The following is an 11,365-nucleotide window of genomic DNA, read 5'->3' as shown; positions in this document are numbered from 1 at the left end:
CCATCCCTGGAGGTGTTCAAGGCTGGGTTGGATGGGGTTTTGAGCAGCCTGGTCCAGCGGGAGGCGTCCCTGCCCACGGCAAGGGGTTGGCACTGGATGGGCTTTGAGGTCCCTTCCAACCGAACCCATTATGTGATGCTATAAGCTCTTCGCCCCGCTGCCACATGCCATGGCGGCCGTTGGCGGGCGAAGGGGGGGGGGGGGAAGAGGCGGGGGGGGGGGGGAAGAGGCGGGAGGGGGGAGGGTGGGCGCGCGCCGCCGGGCGGAGCTCCCCGGAGCCGCCCAACCCGCGTCCTCCTCGTCCCTCGGAGCGGCGCGGCAGCCAATAGGGCGCGCGGGCGGCGCGTGCGCAGCGGCCAACGGGAGCGGCTCTTGTAGGGACCGCTTAGCCCAGAACCCCCTTAGAGCGGCGGGGGACGGCGCGCCGAGCGGAGGGGCCACGCTGGGTCCGGAGGTAGCCGCCCGCAGCAGGTAGCGTGGGGGAGTAGGGGGTGGAGATGAGCCGATTCATCGCCTCCCACGCGCGAGGGCGCCAGGGGCGGCCGGGCCGGAGGCGCGGAGCGGCTCGGGGTGGGGGGGCGAGGCCGGCGGCCCCTCCTCGGGCGCCCCACAGGCAGGAGGAGCCGTCGCAGCCGTTCCGCTGCCCCTGAGCCCCCAAGGGAGCGGGGGAACGGCCGCGGGTACGAGCCCGCCTGGGATGTGCGAAGAGAGACCCAGACGGGGGGGCTCGGAGCCTGTGGGAGGGAAGGATAAGATCATTTTCCGTCCCTAATATTTCGATATTAGGTGATATTTATTAGGTGATATTCTCAACCAGCGTAGATTTAGGTTAGATATTAAGAAGAAATTTTCTCATCTGAGGGTGCTGAGGCGCTGGCACAGGTTGCTCAGAGAAGTCGTGAATTTCCCATCCCTGGAGGTGTTCAAGGCCAGGTTGGATGAGGCTTTGAGTAACCTGATCTTTAGTATTATATATACTATAGTACTTATAATACGTAAGATATTTATTGTTTTATTATGATTATTTAAGAGGATTGTAGTGCTGTGGTTATAATAATATATATTATGCTGTTATGCATAATAAAATAATATTATATATAATATTATTTTGCTGGGGAGGTTCCGAGTGGACATTAGACTAGACATAAGGAAGAATTTCCTCACTCTAAGAGTGGTGAGTCTCTGGCACAGGTTGCCCAGAGAAGCTGTGTCTGCCCCATCCCTGTAGGTGTTCAAGGCCAGGTTGGGTGGGACCTTGGGCAGCCTGATCTAGGGGGATGTCCCTGCCCATGGCAGGGGGGTTAGAACTGGATGATCTTAAAGGTCGCTTCCAACCCAAACTATTTATGACTAGAGAAAATTTCTTCATTGAAAGGGTTATCAGGCACTGGATCAGTTATCGGTTATCAGGCAACTGGGTGGTTGAGTCACTATCCCTGGAGGTATCTAAAAGATGGGTAGATGAAGTGGTTAGGAATATAATTTAGTAGTGGACAGGTATGATTGGGCTTGATGATCTCAAAGGCTTTTTCCAAGCTAGTGATGTTATGATTTGAAATCTGTATTCTACTGTCTCAAGATGCACCATGCGAGTTGACAGTCTACATCCCAAGTCAACCTTAATGTCTTATGATATCCATGAACAACTGTTTCAAGACTCACTGAATGTGGTTTGGTTTTTTTTTTATTTTCTGATTACTTCCCAACAGAGAGGAGTGTTTTTGTATTTTTGTTGTTACTGCCTATGGTCTTTATAGTATTGTCTGTTTTAAATGTCGCAAAATATAAAGTTATGATTTTGGTACTCAGAAATGGAGGTTTCTTGGTTCGGTATAAATGTGGTTTCTAGAACAAATGTAACCTTAAGAAAATTAGTTCCAAAGAATTTCATGTTGTGTATGAAGAGGGCTCTTTATCAGGGAGTGTAGTGGTAGAAGAAGGGGCAATGGTTTTGTGTTGAAACAATATAGATTTAGATTAGACCTTAGGAAGACAATTTTTCCTGTGATAGTGGTGAGGCACTGGAACAGGTTATCCAGAGAAATCACAGATGCTCCATCCCTGGAGGTGTTCAAGACTAGGTTGGATTAGGCTTTGAGTAACCTGATTCAGTGGGACTCATCCCTGCCATGGCAAGGGGTTGGAACTGGATGGGCTTTAAGGTCCCTTCCAACTCAAGCCATTCTGTGATTTCATGGAATGCTCTACTTTTTCGACGAGGAGTCCCAGCTCAATGGGTTCATGCACCAGGAAACGGTTGTGTTGGTTCCACAGCTCTTGGTGTGCGCAGCAGCCCTTAACTCCAGGTAGAAGATTGGAGTCCTTGTGAAGCTGGAGCGGTTCAGGTCTTCAGAAAACCTTTCTTGAGTGAAGTTAAATTGTGGCTAATTGCAGCAATACACTGATTGGTAGCAAACTTGTAATTGAAACCAGCTTGAGTCCCATGGAAGTGGAAACCTTTAATTTCATTTAACCTACTTCACAGATTTAACAACTGATAGGTTTTGCTATTTTAATCACTGTTTCAATAATAATTAAACCAGAAAGGGAGTGTGTAGGAGATTTACTATCTTTGATATCTATCTGTACTGTAACTTCCTGAGTTTATTGTATCTGTGCCTTGTAACTGGGATACTATTATTTCAGCAATTGGGAGATTATGTATTGAGTATATATTTCTAGGATCTCTGTTCTTCAGCCTTTCTACTCTGGTTTTGTATTCTTCTCTCAAATATAGCTGGTTTGAAAATCAGCCTTTTCCCTACCCAAAACTTCCTACAACTGGATATGAAAGACTGACTTTGTAATTTTTTTTTTTCTCCCCCCAAACTGCTGCAGAACTGTACAGTAATATGCAAACCTAGATCTGTAACTTTTAACTATAAGTACTTGGTCTTTATTTACTCTGTGCTGAGCTGCAGCACTAATGAAGCATTACTAGAGACAGTCTTAACAGTAAAAGCATAGTGGGCAATTGTGTTCCTTTAAGTGTGACTCTCTGATGTAAGGGGCATGTTTTGGACATGATAAATATTTTTCCTTCCTATAATTGTAACCCCCCTGTCTCTCATTGTCTTTTTCAGCTGCTTAGGGTGATTCTTCTCAATAAAAGTTTAGCATTGAGGTAAAATTGTGGTTTACAATAGCGAAGGATTTCTCCTCATTTGGGATTTAGTGTTCCTCAGACTTAGAAAATGTACAGTGTATCTACTAACCAAATATCAGAAGAGAATATTGTTAAATATCGGTTTTACAGTGCACCTCCTGACAATATGCCATGATTCTGCCTACAAGAGTCACCTTTGAAAGTTGGAGTAATAGATGTCTTGAAATACCTGTACTAGCATTTCTTCTGCAAATGGAGAATTCCATAGAACCTCTTGGCTCCTGAGAGGCCAAACCGAACCTACTTTTGACTGCTATGAACCAAAAGGTCCTCTGTCATCTTCCTGTTTGAGCTCTAGCTCTTGAAGGAAGTTGCAGTTCCTCACAAGCACTGTACTTCCAGTGCTTGGAAGGGATATATAACAAACTGAAGTAGTTATATAGCAGTTTGGAAAGTTTAAGCAAGTGCTAGAAAACAAACTAATTGATGTTGAAGATGTGGCTGTGTCATTGCAGTAATTTCAGGTTTGATTAGCTTTATTCCATGCTGCCTTCTCTGTGTGTGTGCGTATTGTGTGTGCATTTGTTGTTGTGGTGTTTTTTCGTTTTTTTTCTTTTAGCACGAAATATTTGATGTTTGTGAAGAATCTGTGTTCAGTACAGCATGCCTGTTACTTGTCTGTAGGAAGCAGAGCTGCTAGGTATCCTAAGGTGAATAAACAAAAACTTCTGAAGAGGAATCAATATAATCAAAACTTGTACTTGGTTAGTTTGATACTTTGTAGGTGGATGACTTCTTATGTGGTCCTTTAATGGCTGGGCATAGTTATCAGCTTCATGTATGTCCACAGCGTTTATCCCAGTTGTTAATTTTAAGCCTTGCAGCAACTGGGCAGTAAATAGTCCTCCAGCTGTGCTCTGTTTCACTTCAGCACTTGTGAAGTTTGGAAGTTGCAAACAGTACTAAAAATACTGTCTCTCTCTGAATAGACTGGGCATTCCTGTTTGATTTTTTTAATTCTGAGTGTCTCCAAACCAGGTTTATAGCTAGGCCCTTATAATTAACTGTTCTTCTTTGCCTTTGTTAAGCTTTTTACTAACTTTATCAAAGAATGTGTTACTCCATTGATGTACACTGTTAATTTCTTCTTTTGTGTGTGGTTAGAAAAAACTGAGCTGCTATTTGGTGTTGGTAGCTGTACACTCACTGCATGATGCCACCCTTTCCATGTCATTGTTCAGCTTGATATTTGTAAATTTTTAGGGCTTGTGGCATAACAGACATAATTGATAGATCCAAGTAACACATCCATTGATATAAAAAAGGACTTAAGATTGGAGCCCTTAGCATCTATGTGATCAGTATCAGCTACAGGAGTGGAGTATATACTGCTGTTCTTCTGATAAGGGAGAGAGATGCATCATGCCTCTTTTATTTTGTGTTCTTTTATTTGTCCCATTTCTAGGACAGGTATATGATCTGTTAGTAGAACTTGCTTTAGCTATGTATGTGTTTAAGCTACTTTTAAAGTTAAGGAAGTTATGGAAATGACCTTTCCTTTCTTCCAATATATATAGAACAAAACCCTGCCAAGAAATTTAACGCTCACCTTGTGTGGTTTTTCTTAAAAGAAGGTGATTAGGCCTTTGTCAGATAAATAAGTTATTTTTAGGTTTCAGAAGAATTACTGGGAGCTTCTGCAGGAACATAACGGGAGAGAAAATCTTTATTGATTTGTGTTGGAAAACCATTTGAATCGCACTGTATTAAGATGTTACATTGGCTGCAGTTTTGCATGAAGAATTTTGAAATGGCTCACCTAAACATTTAGGAATTAAGTTCTTGGTTACAGTTATGAAGGATTTGACTGTAATTTTAATGAAGAGTTCTAAAAGTGTAACTATTTACAGCTGCTTGTAATCAGCTCATCAGCTGTGAGTATGGGTGTCGTTTACTACAAAGGCAGTAGAGGTTGGGATTTGGTGAAACATGGTCGAGGGCATTTGATGATTTTCTGGCAGAAGTATAGCTAGTGAATTAGTACTAAACATCCACATGTGTCGGTCAAATAACACTTTAAGTTGGTGTGTGTCCTCGCCTCCAAATCTTCCTTAAGCTACCTGAAATGTTCAGTTGAGAGAAGCTGAGAGGATCAGTAAGGTTGGTCATTTGGGATTTTTCAGTTGTAAAAGATACAGGAAAGTATGGAAGGAGCCTGGAAGTGTTAATTCCTAGGATTTCAAGTTCATTTTGTAATGCCTGCTGTAAAATATGGCTCAAGCTCTCTATCTCTGTAATATGTGTAGTTTAAAACACAGGGGGCAGGGGAACCTCTTAACTCAAGTTGAAGATTTTTTTCTTAATTAAGTATTCTGATTGTAAGTGCTTGATTAATCTAATCGTACATGCCAAGGTAATTCCAATGTAAGACTAGCTTAGATGGCTTATATTGTCCTTTTAATACTTTGAACAGAATGTAATTGCAGGTGCAGTTTTTTAATACTTTTCTGCTCTGTCCTGTCAGATCAGTATAAAGAATATGGATCTGGGTTTTAATTATCTACATGTCTCTTACCTATGAAACTAGGCAAACTGATGAGCCCCATGAGTGTTAAGTCATCATGCCCCCTTCCCTCTTGTTTTTTTGACATTCCAAAGTTGTTTGAAGAACTGTAAACCTCCTCCCAGCGAAATGACAGTATCACAGGAACAACTGGAGCAATAATCCTGCTTTTGCTGCTAAGACTTTTCCTAGTGATAACCTGGACTGGGTATCTACATACTCGTATGAAGGCTAAAGTGATGCCTTAGGTAAATTTTCTTAATGCAATAAATAAGAATCGAGTGATTTCATAGCTTTGGCAGTTTATGTAGTAGTCAGCTGTGAGTGCTGGTATGTTCATTATGTTATAGGTATGTTCTTTCATTTGTTTGGGTTTTTTTCTCCTTTCAGGGTTAACTCAAGTGTCATTTATGCAAAGTAAGAGACATATTTTATGCAATTACTTTGATAAACATTGAGGCTTTCTCTTGTAATCCTTTCATAAGCAAAAGCACGAGTGAGGTTTCTAATGCAGATTCTTAATTATCTTAGATAAAATGATTTGAGCTATGATCTTGTTTAGTGAATCTTTCATCTGCTTGTCTCTTTTCGTAAAACTCGTTCGAAAAAACGTTTCGTAAAACTCTGGATGTGTTAAACATGTTTCCACATGAACCGGGCAACTTAAAAGAACCTTTATTTTAATTCATATTCAGAGGAGGGACTTAACTATAAAAGAAATGTAATTACAGCAAAGAAAGGGACTGCTCTCACACTCTGTCAACAGATTACTTACTACTTGAAAGTGATTTCAAAATCAACTGGTCCCTCTGAGTAGAAGCACAAGTGAACGGAAGTTTGGAGTAAAATCAGAATTTTGGCTGAAAGAACGATAATGAACATGCACATGAGAAGTATCTGTGTAACCATGTGCATCAAATACCTTTAATGACGAAGTTCTACTGAGATCAGATTAACAGTAGCCCACATTGAGGTCAGGTTCCTCTCAGGAAGACTGAAGAATCAAAGCAGGGTAAAGACCCTAGGATTTTGGGCACAGCCTTGATTTTACAATATCTTGCCTTCAAAAGGATGTCTTCGAATAGCAAATTAAAGTTTGAGGAATGGGCTGAATGCTGCTCATAACTTACTGGACAGTTGTGTGTTAGCTGGTTCAAATTCACTGTCTTCCTAAAGCAGTTGAGTGACTGCTGTTCTTGGGTTTTATCATTGTCTTAAAGGAGCTAACAGAACTACTTCAGTGTCTGGTATCAATCTAGATTTGGTATCAGTGCTGTAGTGCTGTTAAACAGTTCATGTGCAGTATTACTTAAGTCTCGGCTGAATCAATTTAATAATGTTCCTTACCTTGAATGTATGTACTGCCAGAGGTAGCATTATATCCAGGATGAATGTAACTTGAAGAGCATACAGCCCAGGAAAAACTTTCAGTGTCTAGCATATTTCTGTGGTTAGAAATAGGGAGAAGAATTGTTGCTTTTTTTTTAAAGCAAGACTACTTTATTTGTGGATATAAGGCAGGCTATACACTTAGTTACATAAACTTTGACCTATCTTTATTAGTTACTCTAACTAATATAGTCTTTCAGTAGATAAATAATTTCAAGTAGATAAATCTCTTCATTGGTAGTAGGTTAGTATCTTTGAAGATCTTTGAGGTTGAAGAATGTGCCTAGTTTGAAATGTCTATTGTTGTTTTTCAGAAATTCTCTAATGCACTGAGTATCAGCCGTATTCCACATACAGCTTTGGGTCTTCTGGTGGCATTTGTGCTACAGCTGTGATGGGCTGGCTATAAGATTTTGGATTGATTTAGTTTTGTTGCATTTCACCTCTATGTAGATATCATCAGTACAGACATGTTAGGATACATGAGGGAACTTGCTGTTACCCTGAATCCACATCAGTTACTCGAGTGGAAAGTGTGCAGCGAGACGCTTGCCATCTGATGTACTACCAGGCATATTAGCTAGCCAGTCTTTGCTGTATTAGATTAGCAGACCGTTTTTGATCATTGTTAAAAACGTAGTTGTTCTAATCCACTTCAAACCTCACAGTTTGTTTTCCAGCTCCTGGAGATGTGTTAAATTTCTTGGCAGGATTATCCTGCAGCATGCTGTGGCTTGCAGCTAGTGAAGAAAATGACCTTGCAGAGAGTAGATAAGAATGTTGATAAAACATGGATAAGCTTGTCTTTCTGCTAGCTTTGGGAAGAATCCCAAATCTTCCACATGATTGTGAAGTTCGGAATAGGTATGCTTTCAGGTTAACTTACACTGAGGGCAGTTAACAGGAAATGCTCTGTTCCATCATTTCAGTCTCTACTCATCTTCTAAAACGGTGTCTTTCACAGATGAAATTTCTCAATGGATATAACCTTGGACAGTGAAGACAAACAAACTATCATCCTTTGCTGATATGCTGAATAAGTATTGGCCAAATAGGGCAGATCATTGACCCTTGTGGTTGTTGAAAATGTGGACTTTCTGCTGATAGTGTTCATTGATTTACTTTTGTGGAAACAAAACACCAAATGAAATAAGACATGATATCATGATGTGGTCTAGGCTTGTCTTTTTGGCAGTAAACTTGTTTAGATGAGTTACGTATTACTTCCTTTGTTGCCTGAATCAAATTTTTTTTTTTGGCTTGCTGTGGTGTCCTTGCAAAGTGGCAATTGAAGCTCTATGTGAAGGACTTGTGTAATGATTTTTGTCTGGTGTGTATACATGCGTGTGTGGTGGTTAAAAACATTTGGTTCATTCAGATTTGATGTCTAGATGGAACATAAGCTCCTGAATATACGTAAGTAAATGTTTCTTCTGCCTTACTTCTAGACCTTTTTTCTTTTATGTAACTGCTACTGCTAGGTTCAAGCTGTTGGAGGGAAAGGGTGAAATTAGTCTGTCAGGCTTTTGGCTTGTTTGTCAACTTTGTGGCTTGTTGCTGATGCTCGGGAGGTTGGGAAATACATGCTTTCTATTTCCTGTGAGTGATAATCTTGACATGATTGAATTTGGAGGGACTGTAATATTGTCCTAATGTTTGTCAGGTGATAAACTAGAAAGTGGACCATTTAATCTCAGCATGCACACTCTTTCTAATTGCTGGATTTAGCATATAAACATTCAGTGGAACAGGCTTTTCTGGCACTTGGAAAGCAAATCTTTCAGCATCTTGATTTGAGTTTGCACAAATCTGAGCACTGATCTCTTTCCTGGTAAAAACAGAATTGTCCTTGTTTTGAGTCATAGAGAGCTCTGTTTGAAGTAATGAGTTAAATATTGCTGCAGTAGCTCTGAAGGCAAACAGAGCTGCCGTTGTTAGCTCCATAATAGCACTTACTTAGCCTTGGACACTAGAATTTTTTACAAGATGGGGAATGTTGGCTAGGATCCTGGAGTGTAGGGGTATTTCTTACTGAAGTGCTTAGGAGCCTTTGATTTATCAAAGGACAGCACCCTTCAAATGAGCATTATCTTCAAAGTGTCACTGTTGATTTAGCCCTGAACCTGTGAATTCAGAAGTATCAGCATCAGTTGCTCTGTAGCAGTGTAACAGAAGCTGCTTCTACCAGAATCTGTTTGTTCCTGCAAGTCATCTAGTAATTTTGATCATACCTGTTCTAGAGCAAGTCTTCTTTATGGAACTCTTATTAATGCTTCCAGCTGTCAGATTTTGTTTTTTCTTGACTTTTATTGTTTGAAAAAAGTAGTTACAGTACAGAGATTCAGATACTCCCAAGTGTGCATTAGACAATTTTGCATTTGGTAGAAGTTGTCTGTGTGCTGATTGAAGAGGTAGCTGTGCACAAGTTATTGAAAAACTGGCAAAAATGTGGTTTTGGTTAGTAGCTATAGTTCAGTTGTGGCAAACATGCAAAAAGTTGATTTCTAAAACTAAATAAAATGGTTGCTGATAGGTAAATGTCAACCTTGAAATGCTAAATTCAATTTTGCTTTTTCTTGCAGGGTAGGTATCTTTTTCTGGACCTCCTGTAGCCTTTGTGTTACAGGTCAGACTACATTTCTGCTGGGGACTACATCTTTCTTAACTGTAGCTGTATATTTTTTTAAAAAACAAAAGACCCCCACCAAAATTATGATGTACTTCTTCAGTAATTTGCTGCCATAAATAACTCTAAAAGGTGACACAGGTTGTCACACTGGTATACAAATCCCTTCTGAACTTGAAATTAGGAGCTGCCAGCGGTGCTATGCTAACTGGCATGTGGAAATGCATTCTCGGTGAAGGCAGGGAAAGGTAGAAAATAGGAACATTCTTTCCCACAGTTGAGATAACCTGCCTTTCTAGGAGGGCAAAACATGGGCTGCTTATTGCGAACGTTTTGTTTGCACCTAGATTCCATACATGGTTTTTAACTTTAATTGGAATTCGGTGCTTTTGGGCAGGTTCCTCACAATCCTAGTGTTTATTGCTGTAACAATATTGCTGTAACAGCAATGTTTACTTCTGAAAAGGTCACAGGTTCTGTTTCCTAGCTGGAATCTTCCTTGGGCAATGAAAGCAGAAGACAAACTTCATTTGGAAAATTAGCGTGAATAAAGTCTACCAGATGCTAGTTGTCGGAGAGCAGGGTGAAGGGAAGTGGTATCGAGGGTTTCTAAAAGGAAGCAATTCTGTCAGTCCTTTAAAAACAAAACAGTCCAAAAATTTAGCCTGCAAACATAGAGGTGTTGCTGCCTCTCAGGTGTGAATGTGAGTATGTATGTTTGTGGGTTTAAGTGAACCCATCTCCTCATTATACTTAATTGTAGCTTTGGATCTGAATGTTTTGTAGCTCTGATATTCTATAAGAGTTTCAGGGTGATAAAGTAATTGTTCTTGATCTGCAATCAACCTCATGCTCAAAGGAGTATGGTCAAAATAACCAAGGTAGAAAGAAAACTAGAAACCAGGATAAATTAAAGTTTCCTATCGTATGATCCTAAATATTGTCAGCATTTTTCAGTTAGCTAAAAAACACTTAGCAAGGTGGTTATTTCCACTGGCAGCAGAACTGTTTCATTGTTTTAGCTTTTAGAAACATGTTGGATTGTAGTCCACGTGCTCAGTGTTGTAGAAAGATTCCTGTGTTTAGCCGAAGACTGTCTTTGCCCATGTGAACAGGTTTGCAGGTTGAGGGTATGGCATTATGTTTGTCAGAAGTAGTATTAAGCCTTCTGTTGAGAAACAGAAAGTGAACTGGCGGTATTAAAGTACTATCATAAATCTTCCACCCCTTTATATGAAGTTATGGCTAGGCAGGTAAATTAGTAATAAGATTGTGGGAACCATAACAAAACTGAATCTTAGTGACAAAATTGATATGGTAATGGTTGCACAAGTTTCATCTTCCCTTTTTGACAAGAGTAGAAGTCTTATCCTATGTGTGGAAGCAAGCATGCAGATTTTTAGATAGAGTTGAATGGTGTATGCAAAGACGAGGAAAATGAAAGTTATGAGGAGATGGCTCAATAGAAGAGAGCATTGAATGTGTGCTTAAGAGCCACAGAGTGAAGACAACAGGCCTGTGTCTTACACTGGACAGGGCAAAATTACTCATAAGCATGCTCTGTTTTGCTCTCTCTGCTTTATTGCAAGAGGTGGGCTTTGAAGTTTGTATTAAAGTCTCTTAAATGTGTGGCAAAAGTGTTTTAATGTTTCCCTCCATCCAACATGTACTGTGACCAAAG

At 40.4% G+C, this 11,365-nt stretch overlaps 1 protein-coding gene across 2 annotated transcripts in view; it reads left to right on the top strand.

Moving 5' to 3' along the window:
* The first annotated feature begins 322 nt into the window (after positions 1 to 322).
* FAR1 (fatty acyl-CoA reductase 1) overlaps positions 323 to 11,365 on the top strand; it is a 37,059-nt gene continuing 26,016 nt past the window's right edge. For both annotated transcript variants that reach the window (XM_054067602.1, XM_054067601.1), the window contains exon 1: positions 323 to 471. The gene's annotated coding sequence lies outside the window, so the exon portion shown is untranslated. The remainder of the gene's footprint in view (positions 472 to 11,365) is intronic.

Source organism: Cuculus canorus, chromosome 5 (assembly GCF_017976375.1).
Source record: "Cuculus canorus isolate bCucCan1 chromosome 5, bCucCan1.pri, whole genome shotgun sequence".
Lineage (NCBI taxonomy): Eukaryota > Metazoa > Chordata > Aves > Cuculiformes > Cuculidae > Cuculus > Cuculus canorus.
Note: the sequence above shows the minus strand (reverse complement) of the source record. Positions and strands in the feature narration are given on the sequence as shown.